At 39.3% G+C, this 13,468-nt stretch overlaps 1 long non-coding RNA gene across 1 annotated transcript; it reads left to right on the forward strand.

Moving 5' to 3' along the window:
- Positions 1 to 217: 217 nt before the first annotated feature.
- On the forward strand, positions 218 to 4,583 carry LOC135473982 (uncharacterized). The gene is made up of 3 exons (XR_010444609.1): positions 218 to 522; positions 853 to 981; positions 3,500 to 4,583. It is a non-coding gene; the product is annotated as an uncharacterized LOC135473982 (long non-coding RNA).
- The last annotated feature ends 8,885 nt before the right edge of the window (positions 4,584 to 13,468 follow it).

The following is a 13,468-nucleotide window of genomic DNA, read 5'->3' on the forward strand; positions in this document are numbered from 1 at the left end:
TTGAGTTCTGACTCAAATTTCATTGGTTTAAAAAAGGTGAGGCTGGAATTAAAAATAATTCTGACTTAATTTCAATACACAGTTCTGAACAACTGACTTTTAAATGAGCCAAGTTGACATACTATTTAACTCACATCTGTTTAGGCAGCTGTTGGCTTTCAAAGAAAGGTGTCACACGTGCCTTAAACGTTTGCATTTTCCCCAGATTTATCCCCGGAAAACCATTATCCTCCCAGTGAGGCGGAGTGTGTTGAGTCTTCTCAGCCGAGCAACCAAAGTCAGCGAGAACACATGCCCTTTAGGGAGTTGTATATACAAGTCTCCAACCTGCTGCATGAACAAAGTTCCAATCATCTGAATGAGAAAAGTTCAAATCAGCCGTGTGGACAAGCCTCCAATCAGGCGCGGTATGGACGAAGCTCTAAAAAGAAACACAGACAACATCCAGGTGAACAGTATTCTCAGTCAGCGAGGCATAAACAGCGGTACAGGCAGCAAGAGACCAACCACCCTACCCCTGTCGTACGTGAAATTCCTTCTTATGTAAATTTAGAAGAATGTCTCATTTTTAAAAGAGTAATTGAAGAATTCAGCACCTATATGCACTGTACCAAATACATGCAGATGTGACTAAACTTAATATGTTAGCAAAACTCTGTGCTCCCTTTTGTATGTTACAACCTACTTACGAACTGCCATAATACATTGTTCTCCATGTTTCATGTTACTGAGCTTAAACACAGTTTTTTCTTCAATGGGAAGATAAAAATGTAAAATACAAGACTTGTCCTGTAGAATCTCTCTCTCTCTCTCTGCAAGCGTTCTTTATTTTATTTTTACATTACTTTGCAGACAACGCAACCAAATGTGACATTTGTTCAACCATATGAGACTCCGGAAAGTCACATGGCATTCGCAATATGCACTTGCTTTTTCTGCTGCTGTCCTCTTGGACTAGTTGCCATAATTCTGTCTAGTATGGTAAGTTGTATCAACATACTGTTAAGTGATCTTTAAACAAAATGTAAAAACTTGTTAGTAGATAGAATAAAAGTCTACAGCACTGAAGTAAAATCAGGGCAAAGACAACAGTGTGATATTTGGCAAACCGTCACATTTAACTGGTGAAAACAGGCCTCTTATCAGTTAACCTCAGTCAGGGTTTAGACAGAAGCATTACATGTTGCCATATATTATAATGTAAGTTAACCTCATATTTAAACCTATTCCAAAGCGCCACATAGTCACGACTGCGCAGAGCCATACACTGAGGATGACTGTCATTGTTCTTAGCTCATCTACCGCATTAAGCGCCCTAAATGGTTAGGTTTATTAACCTGGAACTCGGTCCTGTCATCATAGCTGTCCTCAACGTATCAAAACTGTACCCGACGAAATCTGGATTCCGGTGATCTAAATGTAATTCTGAATCGACGCATATCACATAATTCTGCGGGAATAATAAAGGTGTTATCCTCACGTCTTACCACCTTAAACGGTAAAAAACAGTGCACATGTTTACAAAATCATTTGTAGGTTGACTTTAACAGTGTTGATAAATTAGGTTTGTCTGGTGTTGCTCTTGTATAGATTTGTGTACCGTGATCATTCACTGTGTCACCAAAAGAATATGTGCATATATGCATGTCTCCATGTATGCTTGGGTTTTAACTTAAAGAAGGAGTTATACAATCTTTTTACATATATTGTGTCTTCTTGTGCCAAGGCATGACGCCACTATAACATCATGCCGAAGACATCAGATATGACACCCTACCCAGTCACATTGTACTGACACCGGGCCAACCAGTCCTGTTTCCTTTGCTCTAACACCTCAGTGCTGAGGCCAAACGAGGCAGCAACAAACATCATTTTTAACGTCCTTATTCCCGGTCTCCAAACTTGGAGGCGAACGAAAAAAAAAAATAACAAGAATACAATAAAAATTGAATTCATCAATACCACGTCTTCAAAGTATCGTATCTGTTTCTATTGTACTCATTACCTGCGGTAGTTTGTAGGATACGTATCCTGAAGATGACAAGACATTTTTTTCGAAATATTGAAACATCAAATATGTGACTTCTCAGTTTTTTCGGTGTATCTATGCTTTTGCATTATGATAAGCCTATTGGTGGATCAAAATGCCTTTGCAATCACTACACTGAACAAATCAGGTATATTGTACACACTGCAGAGCGCTAAGCCTCTAGTGTGGAATTTCTGTTGTGATTGACCTCGTCAAAAACTCACATTGCTTTCTGGGAAAACGTGTATACATGTACTCTTACCCCAATACCCACAGCTTATAGACATTCTATAGGCCAACTACTTAGATCCGTTCCCCATCGCGATGTTTTGGACGCCAAGAATTGGAGAGACATCGACTTAAAATGTTGACGATGACCCACCAGAAGATTGCAAGATACATAGTACATAACATGCCTCTGTGGCTGACAATACGCAGTTTGTTAACCACTCTGACACTAATGACAAAAATCTTGAATAAATCAACAATGTTCCTATTAGACCTAGTTTGTTTTCTCCTACAGCGCTGGTCCCTAAAAATGGACACGCACACATAAACTTCTCTACAGAAATGGAATGCAAAATTTTCTGAAAAACTTCTTTTACGCATCTAATGCGTCAACAAATGTGGCCTCATCCCAAAAAAGTACGGGCATGAGCTGAACTTGGACTCACAGCGACAGCATCTTTATTAGAAACTAAGATAATATGTAGGAAAATTATCTCTACGCTAAGAGCTGACTTTAAATGTCGAAACTAAGTTTTCTGGTTTTCTTTACAAGCTTAATCAGTGGATTTAGTGAAGAATTCATCACTTAAAACGGATTTAGTTCATGAAGGAACCCATATTAGAGAACTGGACATCGCGTTTACAAACATAACACGTTTTTGAAATCCAGAAACGTTGTAGAACCATAGTTTCTACATCGCCTGCTTAAATATCCTGCATGCTTTTTGTATTTTCGGCAATTGTCGATACATAAAAGTACTTCCCTGTATTATCTGGTCAAACTATTTTTTCATTCCACTCACATCTGCTGATTTTTCATTGCACTCACATCTCTTTGATTCTTTACCAACGTCTGGAATACTCGGGAAACATTCACAAAGGAATGATTGAATGATAATGGCTTAACGCCTCATTGGCAATATTTCAGCCATGTCGTGGCGAGTAAACGTTCGTACAATACGGTCGCAAATCAGATAGTTTGGCATATTGGTTACACTGTAACTTATTCACATAACGTGGCCCAGGGACACGGCGAGGTCCTTTGAGAAGGTATATGGAGAGCGTATGCCCTTCGAATGTCTCTCTTCGATTTGGCGAAGATTATTCTTGGTCATAAGGAGACACCGTCGTGTTATGACCGAAATAACGCTGAACGCGACTTTAAACCCCAATCAAACTAACAAAACATTATGTACACATAAGAAATGGTCAACCACTACACATTTAAACTGCTTGTTTCAGTCAGAAGAAGCTCTGGCAGAAGGGGATTACGAAAATGCAGCCTTTACCGGTAAAGTTTCAATAGGATTCTCTTTTGCTGCTTTCACTTGCGGAATGGTCATTCTTTGTTTGGCTACTTTTATACAAATTGAAATTTCTTTAAAATGATAACAATTGGAAAAGAAAACGTCAAAAATGTCATTCCCTGTACAAATATTGTGGTATTTCCAAAAGGACAACTTGTGCTCTGATATATTTAAGATTATAAACATCCTGTTATAAACATATGTTGCTCCAGTAATTTTCTTTCTAAATATTCCATGAAATAAAGTTCTAATCTTAAAATAATTATGGAAATTTTATGATCATTTAAAAAGTGAGGAGTGTAAGTGTCTTTTTGATAGAAAGTTTTTATTATGAAATTCTGTTAATTTGTTATAAAATCTTTATTTTTATTGTTCTGTTAGGTAACTGTTGTACGTTTATTTTGAGCAGAAAATTATGTTTTGACATTTTTATTTTTGCAATTTGTTTTAAATTTGTGGTTATGTTAATTAGTTTTGAAACTTCACTTGCTATTCTATAGCCCTCGACCGTTTTCGTATTACATATAAACAAGACGATTATTACGTCATCGAAACATGCACATGTGCATGTGTGAGGCAGACGATATACAAACAACACTTGGCAGCAGTATTTATTTCCCGGTCAGAAATGTGTTATTGTCGAAAATTACAAGCAGGCGAGGCTACGTCTCGACCTAAAATTATAACCTCGTCCACTTTATTGACTATAAAATTGCCGCTAAACACCCATAGAAGGAACATTATTTCTTAAATAGAAAGCTGTGTATATATCTTGTATTTTGCTTCGGGTATAAAGTTGTGCTAATTGGCTTAAAAAGTTGCATTCTGTGACTTTTCTTTGACTAGGAAATTGTGTTCAACATCTTTTAATTTTGTCTTATTCCAATGCTATCAATAGGAAACTATCTTCATCATTTTGAATTAGCTTTTTGTTCTAACGTTTTGAAGACAAAATTCTCTTCACAAGTTTGGAACGATTCATGTAATGATTTTGCTTTGAATAAACTTGTTTTCATAAAGCTTGATCATCTTTTCTGTTTGGTTTTCTTTTCAGTTAGACGTTGTGTTTATAAAAACTTTCACTTCGTTACACAGGTTCTATCCTATTTTATGGTATAAAACCACATTACAAAAGAGAAGAGTTTGGAATAGATTTATTTCCACAAAAGTGTCTTCGTCTGACACTGCCAAAGCCTAAATCCTGCAGAAATTATTTTGGGGCGTTCAACCAGATCGATTCACCTTTGTGTCAGTCTGTGATATCTATGATGGCCTTGCGATTATTAACCTGGAAACGTCTTTATTGATTGACGTCTGGTATACGAATGTCTGTTTCGACGCATAGATTTGTAATGAGCGTTATTCGAGAAGAGCTCTTCACTGGCGTACTTATCTATAAGCCGCACGTAAGAATCCAATCCCAATTCAGGACTTCAAAGGTAAAATATACCCCATGACACCATCAGGAAGCATGTCAAGATGGGAAGGGCAGTGGTTACCACTAGGCTCTGTCCGTCTCCACCACCCATAACGACCACCATCAGGAGTCAGCAAGTATGCCAAAATGAGAGCCACAGTGGTTACCACTGGGCTCTGTCCGTCTCCACCACCCATAACCGAACCACCATCAGGAGTCAGGAAGTATGCCAGGATGGGAGCCACAGTGGTTACCACTAGGCTCGGTCCGTCTTCACCAATCATAACCTAACCACCATCAGGAGTCAGGAAGTATGTCAGAATGAGAACGACAGTGGTTACCACTAGGCTCTGTCCGTCTCCACCACTCATAACGACCACTATCAGGAGTCAGCAAGTATGCCAAGATGAGAGCCACAGTGGTTACCACTGGGCTCTGTCCGTCTTCACCACCCATAACCTGACCACCATCAGGAGTCAGTAAGTATGTCAGGATGAGAACGACAATGGTTACCGCTGGGCTCTGTCCGTCTCCACCACCACTATCAGGAGTCAGGAAGTATGTCAGGATGAGAACAACAGTGGTTACTACTGGGCACTGTCCGTCTCCACCACCCATAATCTGACCGCCATAAGGAGTCAGGAAGTATGTCAGGTTGAGAACAACAGTGGTTACCACTGGGCTCTGACCGTCTCCACCACCCATAACCTGACCACAATCAAGAGTCAGCAAGTATGCCAGGATGAGAGCCACAGTGATTACCACTGGGCTCTGTCCGTCTCCACCACCCATAGCCTGACCACCATCAGGGGTCAGGAAGTATGCCAGGATGAGAGCCACAGTGGTTACCACTGGGCTCTGTCCGTCTCCACCACCCATAACCTGACCACTATCAGGAGTCAGGAAGTATGTCAGGATGAGAACGACAGTGGTAACCACTAGGCTCCATCCGTCTCCACCACCCATAACCTGACCACCATCAGGAGTCAGGAAGTATGCCAGGATGAGAACCACAGTGGTTACCACTGGGCTCTGTCCTTCTGCACCACCCATAACCTGACCACTATCAGGAGTCAGGAAGTATGTCAGGTTGAGGAGAACCGTGGTTACGACTAGGCTCTGTCCGTCTCCACCACCCATAACCTGACCACCATCAGGAAGTATGTCAGGATGAGAACGGCACTATATTTCATGATGAGTGAAATATTCTCGTGAATGGCGTATAATACCAATGAAATAAATAAATAAAATAAGAATTCTAACCGCTGACATTCAATAGTGTGTGATAATGATCTGACTTTTCAAAGTCAGCAAAAGTGAAGTGTTTACAGATGAATGTTGATACATTGATACGTTGATAAGCGTGGGGTATAATAACCGGTTTTATCCAGTTCTTCATAATATATACTTCCAGTCACACACGCACACATACACAAGTTAGCATGTTATGCACTAGTGTTTGAAAATCACCATAATACAAAGATACCTGACAAATACAAGATTTGTCAGGTACGTTTGCACACACATATATTTCGTTTCGATGGCTTATTATATACATTGTTTTGCGAATTATAGCAATTAAAGCGAATTACTTAACGAATCATCAATCCGTTAAAGCGATTTGCTAGTATATTACATTATATCCACCTCACCCCACTCCACCCCCGCCCCCACCTTTTTTAGCGCGACACTTTTAGTTCACCATCATATTACAATGAGCTGGTACAGAAAATAATTTCAATTCCCACATACTAAAATACAGTATAAACAAAATGTAATTTAAAGGGATTCTGAATCGACGCTGGTTGGCTGACAATGGAGATAGGGTTTCTCGGGGTTAAACTCTAAAAACTTGGTCACGCTTGAATAAATCGGCTGTACCTAACATTCAGCTTGGGCTAGGCATGGCCTTGACATTCCTACTTCTCACAACAGCCTATCAAAATCGATTCTGCATCCCTTTAAGCTTACACTATCTTTAATTAAATACGATTACCATGTCCAACATCAACTTCAATTAATCAAGCTATATTAACCTTGTTGGCAGGTGGATGGTATAAAGACAAGTGATCTGTTTCCTTCTGCACATAAAAATCAGTGTTAAGTGAATTCCAAGATAGATGGCAGTCACCTGAAATAAGGCTTGTTTATTTGATTGAGTAAGCTTGTATCAATGTTGCTTAAACTGCACAAGGTTGTGGATCTGAAAGTACATTTTTACAGGTCAAACTGTACATTCTATTTAATGCATGTTTGGTGGGGTGGGGTGGGGGTGTTAATAAAAGGTCCTCATAAAGTATTGCTTTTGGGGTTGAAACTTGTGTTTTTCATTACGATGTCATCCTACCAAGCAAACCCAAAACACGTCAAATTAATGTAATACTCATAAGCAATATTGAGTAACTTAATTATGGATGAAAGATTAGATCAAAACGATAAATGCACTTTGTATATAATGGTACCCAATGATGATTAGCAATAATATAGAATCTAGCACTACAAATTATGTCAGCACAAAGTACATGGATAGTCGCATAACAAAATTTGCACAGCTGACAAACAACTAACACCCTACATGATCATGACTAACAAAGATAATATCAACAGATACTAAAGTTTCATTTTTATTGTCGCATAAGCAATTGAGTTACATGAGCTACAACACATCATCACAAAAAAGTAAATAAATCATTTCGGGTTGTACTAAGTATACCAACAAGGAACAAAACGATATATTAGATGATATTATTGTTGGTCGAGGGCAGAGGACAATGTTGTTGTGGTATCTAAATTCTGACAACTTCGTCCAGAAAAGGCTGGCGGACTGGGTAGATTCTATCCAGCTGTTCTCAATCTATAGACTCGTCTGCCGTCTTCCGTGCATCTTAGCTTGGGTAATTCACACATTGTAATGACACTGGTCCTGGTCATTTACATGATAATAGCGGGGCAGACACGGTTTAGTGACTCCCACACACAAATGGAAGCGTTGCCTATCCCCCTGTTAAATAAACCCCAGGTTTAGTTCATACCGTTGCGATCTGAATTACGTGCACTAAGGCACGTATACCGCCAAACCACATACAACTACGCACACTGATTCCTTCACGTTATATACAAACCCGTATGGCAAGCCGTTTTACGTTTAAATCCAAATTTTGTGATATGTTAAAATAATTTAAGATATTAGTTAAAGATATCAGAAATGATTTAATGATATCAAGAATGAATTAATGATATCTTATGATATGGCAGTCACCCCAATTTATTTATTTATTTATTTATTTATTTGGTGTTTTACGCCGTACTCAAGAATATTTCACTCATACGACGGTGGCCAGCATTATGGTGGGAGGAAACCGCGCAGAGCCCGGGGGAAACCCACGACCATCAGCACGTTGCTTGCAGACAGTCACCCCAAACAAAAAGAATTAAAAGACATGACGAGCATAATTAAAGATATCAATAAATGTAGTCTGTTTCTTGATATCTTCAAATCATTTCCAGATATCACGAATTCATGCCAACATATCACAATTTCAATTCATGATATCACGAATTTATTTTAAGATATCATTAAATATAGTGGCTAGAAGGACATCAACTTCCCATTATTCCTAGTAAAAATATCCTTAGGTCTTTTATACTATAAAGTTCAATATTATAACTTGTATGTTATTTGGCAAGAACATGAAACTGGGAAGTGCAAAAAAATCTGTAAAATTTCACTTTCAAGTCACGAGGCATAAAAATTACCAAGGGACTTACTAATAGGGTTCACGGACATGCGTATTTCGCCCAATACTCCAGGCAAATGGCGGCAAGCACAACTTCGTCGGGCGCTCGTGCATGTCCACCATTTTTGGTTAGATCGCACGTGCGGCCTACGCAATGAAGCCTGGGATAGATTGGCCATTTTTACTGATATCATGAAAAGAATTCAAGATATCATTAATTAAATTTATGGTATAATCTACTGAATTCGAGATATCAAGAAATGATTAGTATCCCTCATATCATAAAATGAATAGATGATATCTTAAATCCAATTCATGATTAAAGCTTCTCCTAATGTCCTAATATCTACGTTTATACCTCAACAGACCTAAAACTATTTTTGAAATATCGCATTTTATACCACTGAGCTAAGACCATTATTTATTTGACACTGCTGTTGCCAGAAAATTCCAAAATGTTGGCCTAAGGATACACATGTCGTTAGGCAGACAATTTAAAAAGTTCTTTGTTTTCTAGCCCTTGTGATTGTCTTACAGAATAATAAGATAGAATGAGAAAGGAATAAATAAGTTTATAATGTTGGTATGTTCTGAACAAAATAAGTTTATAATGTTGACATGTTCTCTGAGGGCTATAATGGGTTGGCTGTCATGCTGTGCAAAAGAGGCACAAACATAAGAGTTAGGTCAAGATTTGCACATTATCTGACAAATGTCACATTTAAATACTCTTGAGCATACTTTCAGTTTATCATTGGACCCGATATAAACATTTAGATTTGGAGTCCGTGGTCTTTCCGAGAATGGATTATCGAAGTTTCCATTTATGTACCCTGATAAAAATGTTTTTAATTTAGTATCGCGTTACATGAATCATTGCGGTACAGGTCGAACAAAGCCAAACTGTCTATGCTTCTATACTAAAAAAAATGGCCTTTATTTCTCATGCTAATACATGTCCTAAAAACGGTCCTTCGAAACGGGGCAAAATACAAAATAAAACACTCGCGGGCGAACAATAGCGTCATTATGTAAGTAATATACTCTCGTAAGCGGTGGTAGAAGAGACATCAGGGCCTACACCCCTCAGTTTATTATGTAACCGCTTACCAGGTGTATAATCTGCCATCAAATACCTCTCTCGGGCAATAACCCTTACTTACACTTCGATCTGTTGTAGGCCTCTACGTTATCTTTACGTTATATGTATATGTAAATAACTCATTTTGAACTTGGTGTAGCATGAAGTTCTAATTAATATAGAATAAGACTACAGTAGGTCTATAAATCTTCAAAACCAGGAGAGTACGGCGTAAAACAGCAATGAAATAAAGAAATAAATCCATCCACCGGTTTAATTTAACAATGCTGGGTTGGGTACATTTACACAGGTGTATAGGTGAATTTAATCATGGGCTATAACTTTAACACAGAACAAAGCTTACTCAAAATTCTAACACACGTTTAGCAGTTTGCACCCTTTTGAATAACCGAGTTCACTGATAATCTTATTCCTTGGAGCAATGATTTATTTATTTATTTATTTGATTGGTGTTTTACGCCGTACTCAAGAATATTTCACTTGTACGACGGCGGCCAGCAGTATGGTGGGTGGAAACCGGGCACAGCCCGGGGGAAACCCACGACCATCCGCAGGTTTTCTGACAGACCTTCCCACGTACGGTCGGAGAGGAAGCCATGAGCTTTGGGGCAATAATAACATTTTTGATATTCAATGTTGCTAAATACCATGGAGCCATAAAAGTGACATGGTGAAAATAAAATTTTTGGGAATGAAAAAAAAAAATGACATGGGGATTTTGGGGGAAAAGAATTTTTTTACAATCTGTTTAAAAAACACATATTCTCAGTTCCTGCGCTCAGTGCTTGTGAACTTCATGTGCACGTACGACTGAAACTAAAATACAAATACAGCGTGCAGCCTTACCCTTATACAGCCTAGTTGAGCTCTGTCAATCTCAACTGCAACAGCCGTATGTGAGACACTATTCGAATGCATGTACTTGATCCAGCCAGGGTGGAACTAAGGCAACCTTTGGGATCAAAGGCCTTAACTTTATGTTACATATATGTCTGAGGATGGCTGTGATAAGTTTTAAACTTATTGTTTTATTTGGTTGAGTGTTTACTTTATTAATAATAACCTCAGATTGTTGAAGGTTATACTATAAATCGTGTTGGCTTTCCCTGTCGTCTAAAAGAACATTTTGGGACTGAGGAAGTATAATTTGTCAGCAACGAAAGTTAATTTGCAACAGCATAATGACACTGACGATCAGGCAACAGCCCCCTATATACAGATGAGATCACAGCGTAATCTTTAATCGTGATGGGTCAGTTATGTCGGAGCCCCGACTTGTAAACTCGTGGCCCCGACTTTCAAAGTCGGGGGTTAAAAAAAACTCTCTTCCAAAACAAATTTTTTTCACCTTGTAATTTTTTCCTCTTCCAATTTTTTTTTCACCATGTCACTTTTACGGCTCCGTAAATTACAGAACCTGGTAGAAAAGTTTGACGTGTTTCTCCTTCAGGAAAGTAACGTGCAGTCTCCATGAATGGACGACTTTACGTCACAACCTCGAAAGGCATGTTTACACTTCATCTTGCTGTGAGCTAAAGCGTTAACTCTCTGTCCCGACGTTTTGTTTTATTTTGGTATCCTTGTAATCATCACTGGACCTCTTGTATAAAAGATGATAATAATAGTATAGAAATTAATCTTTCCGAAAAATCGTCGTCGGAACATTCAGCCATTTTGAATGATATTTAACACCGCCAAAGTCTAGGAAATTGGCCAGAGAAATAGTCTCGATGCATCCACCTTCACATGATGGGCCCAGCTGGAGCGCAGAAACATTCCGTAGTTTTAAATGAGAGACAGGATGATCGGAGGTATTAGTTTAATTCCACCGTCGCGGATGTTAAACCGGGAAAGCTGGGTTTCGTCGGGGGATTCCCCTTTCACATTTGTATGTGTAATTTCAGTAGCTGGAGAAAAACACGGAAGACATAACATCCTCAATGGTTCGCTGGGCACGTAACTTTTCCTGCTCCACTAAAGGCTACACGAGCGCATTGATTTTGCTTACTATTTATGTTGTTCGTTTGTCAACTTCAAAAATATATATAGCCTAATTTTTGCGTTGTGTCATGACATACTAGCACATGTAGGTTGAGCTTTTCTCTTCAACACATCAGAAATCAACACAGCTTGAGCACTAATTCTTTGAGCTGTTGATGTTGAAAGTGAAGTCATAGTATTTGCGTGGGTGGTAACACCGGAGAAAGTTTTCAGTTCTATCCAGAACACACAAATTCTGATATATTTTAACTAGGTTCAAAGTAGCAGTGCAAAATTTATAGTGCATCAACAACCGATGACGTATGTGTGGCTGTATAATCCTTCATTCTTATGTTCGGAGGCAGGTATTGTACCCAACTGCACGAATTTGCGCACGTGTAACCTAAAGTAAGCGTAGACGGCCATACCCTAGACAAAAAGAAATATAACAACTAAACGATGCTCAGATGAGGCCGTTTTCTCGATTCAGTGTCCATTACAACAATATTTTTAAGGCTCACTACTGAGGTCTACTGGAAATTATTCTGTTGTTTTCCCGGCCCCATTTGAACAATGTTTTGTGAGGCTCACTACTGAAGTCTACTGGAAATTATTCTGTTGTTTTCCCGGCTCCATTTGAACAATGTTTTGTGAGGCTCACTACTTTGTTTTCCCTGACCTAGTAGACGTAATTATTTTAAGCCTCAGCCAATTGAAGAATCACCTATTTTTAAACCGCATGCACTCTGTGCACTCAGTTTGCTTTTACTCACGAAATCACGTGGCTGTCAATTGTCCAACTGGACGCAGTTACTTTCCCGGTGAACACAGCAACCAGTTATTTTCCTTGTCCGAATAGACCTAGTTATTTTCCTGGTGCACGCCACAACCTGTTGTTTTCCCTGCCCTAGTAGATCCAATTACTTTCCTGGAGCACCACAAAACCATTTATTCTTCCTGTCCAACTAGATCCATTTATTTTAAAGGTGCACGTCATGAGCAATTATTTTTCCTGTCCTAGTAGGTGCAATTGTTTTCCTGGTGAACGCCACAACCAGTTATTTTCCTTTCTCAACTAGACCCAATTACTTCCTTGGTTCACGCCACAACCACTTGTGGATGGTCCTGAAGGAGGTCAAATAGATGATCATATAGGGGTGGCCCTTGTTGTGATTATAGTGTGGTTGTAGAGGCGGCCATAGTCCGGACGGTGGTCATATAGAATTGTCCTGGATGGTGTCACAAAGTATATGTGGAGGTGGACATGTAGGATAGTTCTGTGGTGGTCATAGAGTACCCCTGGAGGTGTTCATCTAGGATAGCCGTGGAGGTGGTCATATAAGATACCATACCATAAGATAACCCCATACAGAATAACTCTTGAGGACGTAGGATAGTCCTAGATATTCATATAGGATAATCCCGAATGTTGTCAGAATGCGCCTGGAAGTGTTCATATAAGATAGCCCTGAAAGTTACAACGCTGGGACTAACCCATGACCGCCTCCAGGATTATACCATGGCTGCCCCCAACACTATCCCATGCCCGTCTCCACGACTATCCAATGGCCGCTTGCACGACCACTCAACCTGCACTACCTGCAGCACCCCCACCCTGAACGTCTCTTGGACTATCCCATGAACGCCTCCAGAGGCAGCAGATGGCCA

This window comes from Liolophura sinensis, chromosome 8 (assembly GCF_032854445.1).
Source record: "Liolophura sinensis isolate JHLJ2023 chromosome 8, CUHK_Ljap_v2, whole genome shotgun sequence".
Taxonomy (NCBI): domain Eukaryota; kingdom Metazoa; phylum Mollusca; class Polyplacophora; order Chitonida; family Chitonidae; genus Liolophura; species Liolophura sinensis.